The sequence below is a fragment of the Mus caroli genome, unplaced genomic scaffold (genome assembly GCF_978045245.1).
Source record: "Mus caroli unplaced genomic scaffold, Mus_caroli_1 scaffold_8, whole genome shotgun sequence".
Lineage (NCBI taxonomy): Eukaryota > Metazoa > Chordata > Mammalia > Rodentia > Muridae > Mus > Mus caroli.
In genome coordinates this window covers 2,762,575-2,772,157 of record NW_028227263.1, presented here as the reverse complement: position 1 = coordinate 2,772,157, position 9,583 = coordinate 2,762,575, and the positions used below count along the sequence as shown (strand labels likewise).

At 51.8% G+C, this 9,583-nt stretch overlaps 1 pseudogene across 1 annotated transcript; it reads right to left on the bottom strand.

Moving 5' to 3' along the window:
* Positions 1-775: 775 nt before the first annotated feature.
* Positions 776-3,335, bottom strand: LOC110298963 (uncharacterized; annotated as a pseudogene). The gene is made up of 5 exons (XR_002378419.2): positions 2,067-3,335; positions 1,851-1,985; positions 1,647-1,768; positions 1,441-1,568; positions 776-1,352 (listed from the first exon to the last, which is right to left on the bottom strand). The product of XR_002378419.2 is annotated as an uncharacterized LOC110298963 (transcript).
* Between the last annotated feature and the right edge of the window lie 6,248 nt (positions 3,336-9,583).

Genomic DNA, 9,583 nt, shown 5'->3' with positions numbered 1-9,583 from the left:
GACTTGTGCATGTCCCTATCTCTCTGCTGTGGCCCTTCAGCTCCTACCCACAGCAGACAGCAAGAGGAGGATACCACTGCAGGCATCAATGTGGGCTCCAGTCCAGAGCTTAGCATGCTTGGAGCAGGAGAGGGAAGCCCAGAGGCCACCATGGGCCTCTTTATGTGGCTGTGGTCTACGCAGCCCCATGTGTAGCTGCCTACCCATTACGAGCCTCACTACGAGGAGTCAGGTTCACTTTGCAGTCTACATTATGCCTTGGGAGTTGGGATTAGTGTGAAGACTCGAGTCATCCAGGCAGGACTTGGGAGCAGTGTAGAATCCAGGTTTCTGGCTGGGCCCACCATCTCTCATTGCTAAGGATGTCCTTCACCTCCCCAGCCTCCCTGTCTTGAGGGACCCTGCTCACAGCCCTGTCTCTGTCTCCGTATGGCACTCTGCCATTTTTTAATTGTGATGTCAACTGCTTTGCCCGTTCTCCAGGCACCATTTCATATTCATAGGCCCCTTCCATACCATAGCTTCTTGGCATCCCATGAGGCCTTTTGCTGTGTGCCATCCCATGAGCCTCCTATCCCAGTGCCACCCATCTTTTCATAAGCCATCTCCTATTCCCCATTCCATCCTAGAGGCCCTCCCCATTTCATTATCCTCTTCATCATGGATGCTGTACCCTATCCCTTTTATTCTCCTTCCCTCATTTCTTTCCCCTGCCCCCCAACTCCCCCACCCCCATGAGTCGCATTATATTAAAGTCCACGAGACCAATGACTGTAACTGTATTTATTGATGGACCCAGGACCTCTGGTGAGGCCCTGGTGAGGAGAGGCAAAGGATGAAGTAGGGCATGTTGAACACTTTATGATGGAACTGCTTCCAGACTAGGCGAGGGGAAGGCGAGGCCTCAAGCACACGGCCACACCCAGTTGCCCTCAGACAGAGATGGATGACAGGCGGGTACTGGGGCGGCATTGCCAAAGAGGCCTACACACTCGTTGTATACATTCATACGGAGAGACTCAAGGCTATCTCCAGGACTCCAAACCAGTGCAATCGACTTAGTGCAAATTCAAAAGGGGGTAAATGGGGAAACAGAGTCACGGGTGCTTTGAGTCTCTCAAGCAAGGAAGGAACAAAAGGAAAGAAACAGAATTACAGGAAAGGAGGAAGAAGAAAAAGACAGGAGGGAGATGATGAAGTCATCCTGGGGTAGAGGCTTGGCTCCAGGATGATGTGGGTGGTGGTCTCCCGGGTCAGGCAGAGTTGGCCATGAAGATGGATTCTCAGGGGTGGGTGGGTGCTATGAGTCTGTTCTTTCAAGATGTTGACACCATCTGTTCTTTCAGCTTCACCTGCAAAGAGAATAAAGACAAATGAGGTGGGGCGGGGAGTGGGGTGGGGAGTGGGCTTGGCAAGCTTCCAAAGGGTGCCCCAGCTCACCTTGGAGCAGATTCCTGAGGCAGGTAGTGTAGTGGTTCTGATTGCAGCATCTTCTTGATTCAGAACGAGACGGACTTAAAGAAGTCTCCGGATTCAAAGGCCCAGACATGAGCTGGGTAGCACCATTTCTATGGGTGGGAGAGAATGAGACCCCTGCCCTTGGCATCCCGCCATGTCCCACCCACATGGGGCAGAAGAGAACTCACCTTTCATCTTGAGGGTTCAAGGTAGGGGGAGGAGGATCCAGAGAGCAGCAGAGAAGTGTTAGCTCTTTGGGAAAAGTGAAAGAACAGATGGCCTCTACGACACGGCGCCAGCCCATGGTGTTCTGCAAAAGACAGAATCCTGAGTGAGTGGGTGGGCAATTAGGTGGTTGAGCGGACTAGCCCTGTGGCAGGGAGTATGCTCACCAGGAAGGCTGGATGACTGCCCTTCTGTCCTCTCCATCACACCGGACCATGTCATGTCTTTCTGTCATGTTGACCACACCTGTCATCCTCGCCTTCAGTGACTGGCAGGCACATCCACCTCTGCTGGAGACCTGGCTGTAGGGAGAAATGAAGACATGAGTTAATTGAACTTGCGTGGGAGGAGACTGGGTGACCACGAGTGGGACAGACACTTACCCTAGTCTCCAGTCCGAGCTCTTCGAGACACCGATCACTGCTCCGTCGCCGCCCGCAAGGCCCTCCTTGGCCACGGACTCTGGAGGCCAGTGCCTCCCTGGCTCACCACCCCAACTACTGGCTCTACCTGCACCCAACCTCCCTCCCTAGAAACTCATTCATTCTGCCCCGCCTGCCTCGCCTCGTCTGGCTTCATCCTGTGCCCTTGACTCCCCTGGAAATGTTCTGTCTGTCATGCCAGACCCAGGGACTGAGCGGTTAGGGCATACAGTGTACCAAGTCCACTGTGGGCCCTTTCCGCACCAGTCCCTGGGCCGCAGTGCCTCATGGGAATGGTGTGTCTGCAGGCTGGACCCACTGCAGCCTCCTTGCTGTAAAATCCCTCTGGAGTCCGATACCTGCAGCCCCCACTCCCCTTCTGGTGACACCCTGCACTGCCCTTCTTTTCCGTTCTCCAGTTATTGAGGCTCTGGCAAACTTGGGACTTTGCCAGAGCCACTCTTGAACCTTCTTCTAAGTGAATTACGGTGGGTGGGATGTTGTGGCGGCTGGGGACCCATCTGTGTCTTGTGACCCCACCTTGCCCTGTTTGACCCCAGCCTAGAATGCTTCTGTTCTTGCTGGATCCCATGGTCTCTGCCACTGTCTCCAAGGACTCCTATCACCTCCCTGGAGGCAGTGGCCTCAGTCTTTACTGGCAACCCTGCACCTCTTCTTTCTTTTCTCTAAGTGCTCTTTCCACCCGGGGTGGCCAATGGTCCCCCAGCCTTCTTCTGTCTCGGCTCCCCCCGAGACGATGTCTCCTTTGCTAACTGTCCTGCCTTTCTATGTGCCATTCTGCTGCGAGGCCAGCCGCTTCTTCTCACCGGGCCCCCTCTCTAAACCTTCGTTTAGAAGGTCAGTGGAGCGAGGCCAAGAGAGACGAAGGAGACTCACCTGCCCAGCAGACGGCGGTCCTCACCTGCCCACCGCTGCCAGCTATACCTTCACTGCCCAGGTCTGGGGTCGAACCCTTCCCAGCAGCTCCCCTTTATCCGACCAGCCGCCACGTCCTGTAACCAAAAGTAACCGGGATGAATGTCTGGCTCCCCATTCCTCTCCAACCCTAGCTCAGGCCCTTCAGCCTCACTCCGGATGTTTTCCAGCCTCTGCGATGCCTTTGCTCTGCCTGAGCTAGCCCCTCAGTCCTTCAACATTCCTGCCAGACTCCAGATGCCGAGGTGCTCCTCGGACCCCACGACTCTCCTCCAGCTCTCCCATCTTCCCCAGTTTCCCCGATACCCCCCACCCCCACCCCCCACCCCCCTCCCACACCCGGTGCTTCGGGCCCTCTAGCCCGGGCTTTTTCTAACTGGAGTGGCTCCGCCCAGAATTCCCGCCCCTACTCTGTCAACCAATCAGTACATGGCCCCGCCGGGGCCCCCGCAGGGCCCACCTCCACCCTGTATGTTCCAGCGCACGTTCGCCTCACCCCACACCCGCACCCGTCCTGAAATTCTCCAAAGACAGCCTCACCACAACTCCCACTTTGGAATCCCTTAGACAGGGCCTAGCATTGTCCCCAGATATCTCCCTTGAGGTCGAGAACATATAGCCCCGTAGCCTGCTGAAGCCCTTCATAGAACGGTGGTGCCCCAGGCACCCTGCCACACTGAAGCTGCCCTTTACTCAGCTTGTATAATGATCACAACGGGAATTTGAGGGCATGGGTCTCATACTATCCCACGGAGTATGAACAGCCTATGAGTGGCTAACCCCCAGCCTTTGTCCTAGTCTGCTTGACTGACCTTATCTGGCCGCAGTGGTTTCAACAAGGTAGTAGCTAATTTGGGCACTCCTCACCATCCCTTTTCTGGGTGAGTCATCACGTTTGTCAGGACTCTCTTGCGATGAGTTTTATTAGTTATCTCACAGTCTGGTCTTGGTCTCCCCAGTCAACCGGAGGCACAGTATGGTCTCCCTATTCTACTGAAGTACTACTATCAGTGATAGAATGGGGACAGGAGAGATGCCCTGTCCCTCCAGCCACGTGTGTATACCATTGCTCTTAGCTTCCGTTGAAAGTTATGCGGCTGAAATCCACAGAGTCAGCATCCACAAATCAAGGCACCAGAGAGTAGAGCAGCTCTAGATGGAAGTAACTGGAGCTCCAGATGTGAGGAGGACTCAAGGGCTGACCAGTCATGACCACTCAGCAGTGGTTCTCACGTTTGTGAGGTGCAATAGCACCTTGGCAGATCCTCAGCCCAGTGGCTGCATGTCAGCTGAGTACTCATTTCTGGCTCCTAGAGATCCTTCATTTTTACTCTGTGAAAAGCCCTGGTCATTGCCATGGGTGGACCCTAAGTTATGATACTGACGGACACCTCCAATCTGGCCATAAATAGACCCCAGCCTCTAGTATCTTGGCGCTGTAATGTGTGAGTCTGTGCTGTCACCTCGTGGTGGTTGTGGCTATCTCCGCGCTCTTAAACAAATGATCCTTTTCAGAGATCGGTATATAAGATGGAAAAGAATGACCCCATCTTCTAATGAGCCTCAAGAACCCTGGCAGTATTAGCAGACTAAAGGCCAAGGGTTGGCCATCACACGTAAGCTATTCACTGGTATGGTGGCAGTTGGTCTCTGTCCCCCATCACCCCCCCATGTCACCCTTGCTATACTCCCCTATACTTCCCACTATATCCTCCCCACTACACCCCTGCTATATCCACCCTGTCATCCTTCCTGCCATACCCCTTGCCATACTCCCCACCATACTTCCCCTATAGCCCCCATACTCCCTGCTATACCCTCCCTGCTATACCCCCACTATACCCCCTCCCTGCTATACCCCCACTATACCCCCGCTATGTCCCCCACTATACCCACACTATACCGCCCCACTACACCCCCACTATACCCCCACTATGCCCCTCCTGCCATGCCTCCCACTATGTCCCCCATTATGCCCCCGCTATGCCCCCCACTATATCCCTCCACTATAACTCCCTCTATATCCCCTGCTATACCCCTCTATACCTCCCGCTATACTTCCACTATACCTTCCCATTATACCCCCTCACTATAACCCATGCTATACACCCCCACCATGCCACACCCGCTATGCTCCCTCCTGCTACCCACCCTCCTACTTCACTTCAAACTAAGCGGATCCCTGACTTCTCCTAGTCTCTAATCTCAGCTTTGCAACTTCTTGTTACAGTTTCTAGGTGACCTGGGACATTGCAATGGTTGAACCCCAGCTTCTGCTTTTATGGCTATGGGGTTTCGGTGGACGCACGCGGCAGTTTCTATGTCTCCCGCGAATAACCGATTCTGTATTGAGCTTGGATTGAACAGATCTGGCTAGTGTGAGGAGTCCCAAGGCAGAAGGGGACCATTCCATAAGTGCACAAATGCCTGATCCCTTTGTTGAACCTGGGGTACGCGAAGCTTTGTCACAGGCGGACCCCAACCTATGCCGCGTCTGCCGAGCAATATGTAGTATTGTACTGCCACCGCGCGGCATAGTCTGTCCATCTAGCTATAGCCAAATCTGCGCAGCATGGAGAGTGAACCGATCGATCGTGAAGGGCGCAAGACTGAAGGAGCTACCCAAGAAATGTGTGTTGTACCACCCCATGACCCTTATGAATCATTGAATGCTAGACCTGAGTGACCCATGAGTTTGCCATAGGTGAACCGCAATTTTGGTCACCTCTATGATAAAGTATGTGGGACTGCACTGGTCGCTGCTCGGCAACTTCGGTCTTACCAGCCACTGACGATCTCGGGCTGTGTAGGGAATGAGTCAAGTTCTCTGGTTCAATGTGTAAGGGAACCATTCCAGAGGTGCACACATCTTACCACCCCTATGAATCCCTATTTGGGTGACCCTGGGATATTGCTGGGAATGAATCGCTCCCCCCAAGTTGGCAGCATTTGGGCCACGATATATAGGAGTATGCTGCCACCACGCGGTAGCGTCCATTCCCCTGTTGCACATAACAGCTTCTATGCCTTCTTATAGTGAGCCACACTGGCTGGTTTTGGGGTTCAGAGACCAAAGGGACCCCCTCCAGAAACACAAGTGTCCCAACCTCTTATAAACCTTATCGACCACTGAGGCATAAGGGCTTCGGACATTGCTGCGGACGAACCCGAACTTTGGCCCTTGGACATTGTCACAGGCAAACCTTAACTTTGGCTGCCTCTGGAACTCAATGTTTAAGATGACAGTCACCAGCACAGCAATTTGGTCTTTCCACTCACAACGGCTTCTGTGCTTTCTGGCATCGAACCACATGCACTGGTTTATGGGGTCTGAGACCAAAGGAGACCATTCCGGAAGGGAATAGGTGTCCTGTCTTCTGCTTTAACAAGGCTCTCCAGGACAGTGCACCAGGTGAACCCCAACTTTGCCATAAGTACGATTATCTGCCACAAACCAGCCAAGGATCCTACCACCTCTACAACTGATTTTGGGCTGACACCCAAGGTTTGATGTAGGATTCCACAGCTTCCAAGCTGGCAGCTGAGCTCCATTGACAGAGAATGCAATTTCAGAATTGTTTGCAGCCCTGGGCCGGAGATCATTAGCATCTGAACGCCCCAATTAGAATATGAAAGCGCAAATCATCAGACTTTCTTGCTGGAGTTTCCTTAAGTGATTCTTTGGGTAGGGAGGTCAGGTGTCCTTATAGAAGTGCAGAATTTGAGGACCATGCTTAGTGGGATCTGCATTATGGTACTGCAACGCATTCCATGATCACCACACATAGATATACTTCAATTTTCACACAATAGCGCTGATGGCCCCAGAACCCTATAAGTCAGATGCCTAAGATAGCTCTTGAGAAAGTTTTATCAAGGACTAGCATGAACCCCTGGCCTCATGAAGCCCATGACTATGGGATCATAGATGGTGATAGGGGAGAAAACTCAATCAGTTGCAATCCATTTCAGGATTGCGATGTACGAGACTTCACTGCCGCCGTGCGGCAACGCTGGTCTTTACACACAAAGGATTCTTCGCAGAGAGTAAGCCGAGCTTGTTGATTTGGGAGTCCGAGTCCACGAGGTACCAGCCTAGAAAATGCATGTGTCCTGCCCTCCTAGTGGCATTTGTGACCCCCTGAGGTACTGAACTTGGGTGACCCACAGCATTGCCATTTGTGAATTCCAATACCGGGGGTGGGGGACTCTTTAGGTTTGGCGCAATCGATTTTGCTGCCACCACGCGGCAACTCCCGCGTATAAACCCCACAACTGATTCAGCAGACGTCCAAGAATAGGGCATGGTCTCCTTGCAGAATTCTTATGCCTCCTGGATGCTCATGTGAATGTAGCGTGTTCCTTTGAGTCCTGGGCATAAGTGCCCCGCACACTCATCCCCAGGACATGAAAATAGAATCTCTATTTTCTCACCAACCTTTTTCTTTCCTTGTGGTGATTCGGGAACTGTAGACAATGGCTATTTTCTCGGTTTTACTCAGGGTCCAGGCAGACTCAGTACTGTCTGGTCATCAGTTGCTGCACAGAACACACTTACCATGGCACCATGGCCCTTTAGCCTCTGCTATGTTCCTCCTGTATAGTCACAGCACTGCTATGTTCCTCCTGTATAGTCACAGCACTGCTATGTTCCTCCTGTATAGTCACAGCACTGCTATTCCTCCTGTATAGTCACAGCACTGCTATGTTCCTCCTGTATAGTCACAGCACTGCTATGCTCCTCCTGTATAGTCACAGCACTGCTATGTTCCTCCTGTATAGTCACAGCACTGCTATGTTCCTCCTGTATAGTCACAGCACTGCTATGCTCCTCCTGTATAGTCACAGCACTGCTATGCTCCTCCTGTATAGTCACAGCACTGCTATGCTCCTCCTGTATAGTCACAGCACTGCTATGTTCCTCCTGTATAGTCACAGCACTGCTATGCTCCTCCTGTATAGTCACAGCACTGCTATGTTCCTCCTGTATAGTCACAGCACTGCTATGCTCCTCCTGTATAGTCACAGCACTGCTATGCTCCTCCTGTATAGTCACAGCACTGCTATGCTCCTCCTGTATAGTCACAGCACTGCTATGCTCCTCCTGTATAGTCACAGCACTGCTATGTTCCTCCTGTATAGCCACAGCACTGCTATGTTCCTCCTGTATAGTCACAGCACTGCTATGTTCCTCCTGTATAGTCACAGCACTGCTATGTTCCTCCTGTATAGTCAGAGCACTGCTATGTTCCTCCTGTATAGCCACAGCACTGCTATGTTCCTCCTGTATAGTCACAGCACTGCTATGTTCCTCCTGTATAGTCACAGCACTGCTATGTTCCTCCTGTATAGTCAGAGCACTGCTATGTTCCTCCTGTATAGTCACAGCACTTTAGACTGCATTGCATGGACAGTGAGCAGGAAAGCTTCCTTGGCCAGGCTAAACTCCTAGTGGTTCATTTGCATTTCGATGGGATAGAGCTAGATCTCTTCTTCCAGAAACAAGTTAGGCATGCCTTTGTCAATCTGGGGACTGCCAGGGCAGAAAGTACAATGAGGGCAGTAAGCTTTGGCGGGGGAGGGGGGCTCTTGGGGTCAAGTCTAGTCTGTTTTGGCCATTGAAATAGTACGTGACATTGAGGACTAGGTGATGGCTAGCAGCTGGTGGGCAAACAGAACCTAACTGAAGCATGGTATTCTAATGGGGGCTAGTATCCAGTGAGAGCCTAGTCTGAGCCCTGTTGTTGGCTGTGGAACTTAGACAAGTGGTGGAGAAAGAGCTCTGCTTTCTCAGATTCTTTCCTAGTAACTTTCCTAAAGGATGAGCATAGAGAGAGTGGAAGTGAGACAGCCAGGGGAGCCTCAGTCTCTTTTGAGTTCATGGCCAAGACTTATGTCCTAAACTCACACTATGGCCCTCTCAGTTGGGAACCAGCTCCCGTTGTCCCCTTCTGGACACCATCCCCATATAGAACTAACCACACAATGTGTCTCTTATACCACTGTGAACATGGTGGTGCCACCTAGTATCTGGACAAAAGCTTGTAGATGATGCTAACATGAGAATATGATATTGACTTAGATAAGTTGGTACATAAGAGTGACATAGCTGGTCCCAGCACTTGGAAGGCAGAGGCAGGAGGATTTCTGAGTTCGAGGCCAGCCTGGTCTACAAAGTGAGTTCCAGGACAGCCAAGGCTACACAGAGAAACCCTGTATCGAAAAACAAAACAAAACAACAACAACATAAAAGAGTGACATAGCTGGGACATGGACATGGGAGTGTCACATAGATGGGATTTGCACCCAGAAGTGTCACATAGATGGGACATGGACACAGGAGTGTCACACATAGGGGATATGGACACAGGAGTGTCACACAGGTGGGGCATGGACAAAGGAGTGTCACACAGATGGGATATGGACACAGGAATATTACCTGAACAGGACATGGGCACTGATGTGCCACCTGGATAGAACATGGGCCTAGTGGTGTCTGTAATCTGGAGAGAACATAGGTATAAGAGTGTTACTTATATAGG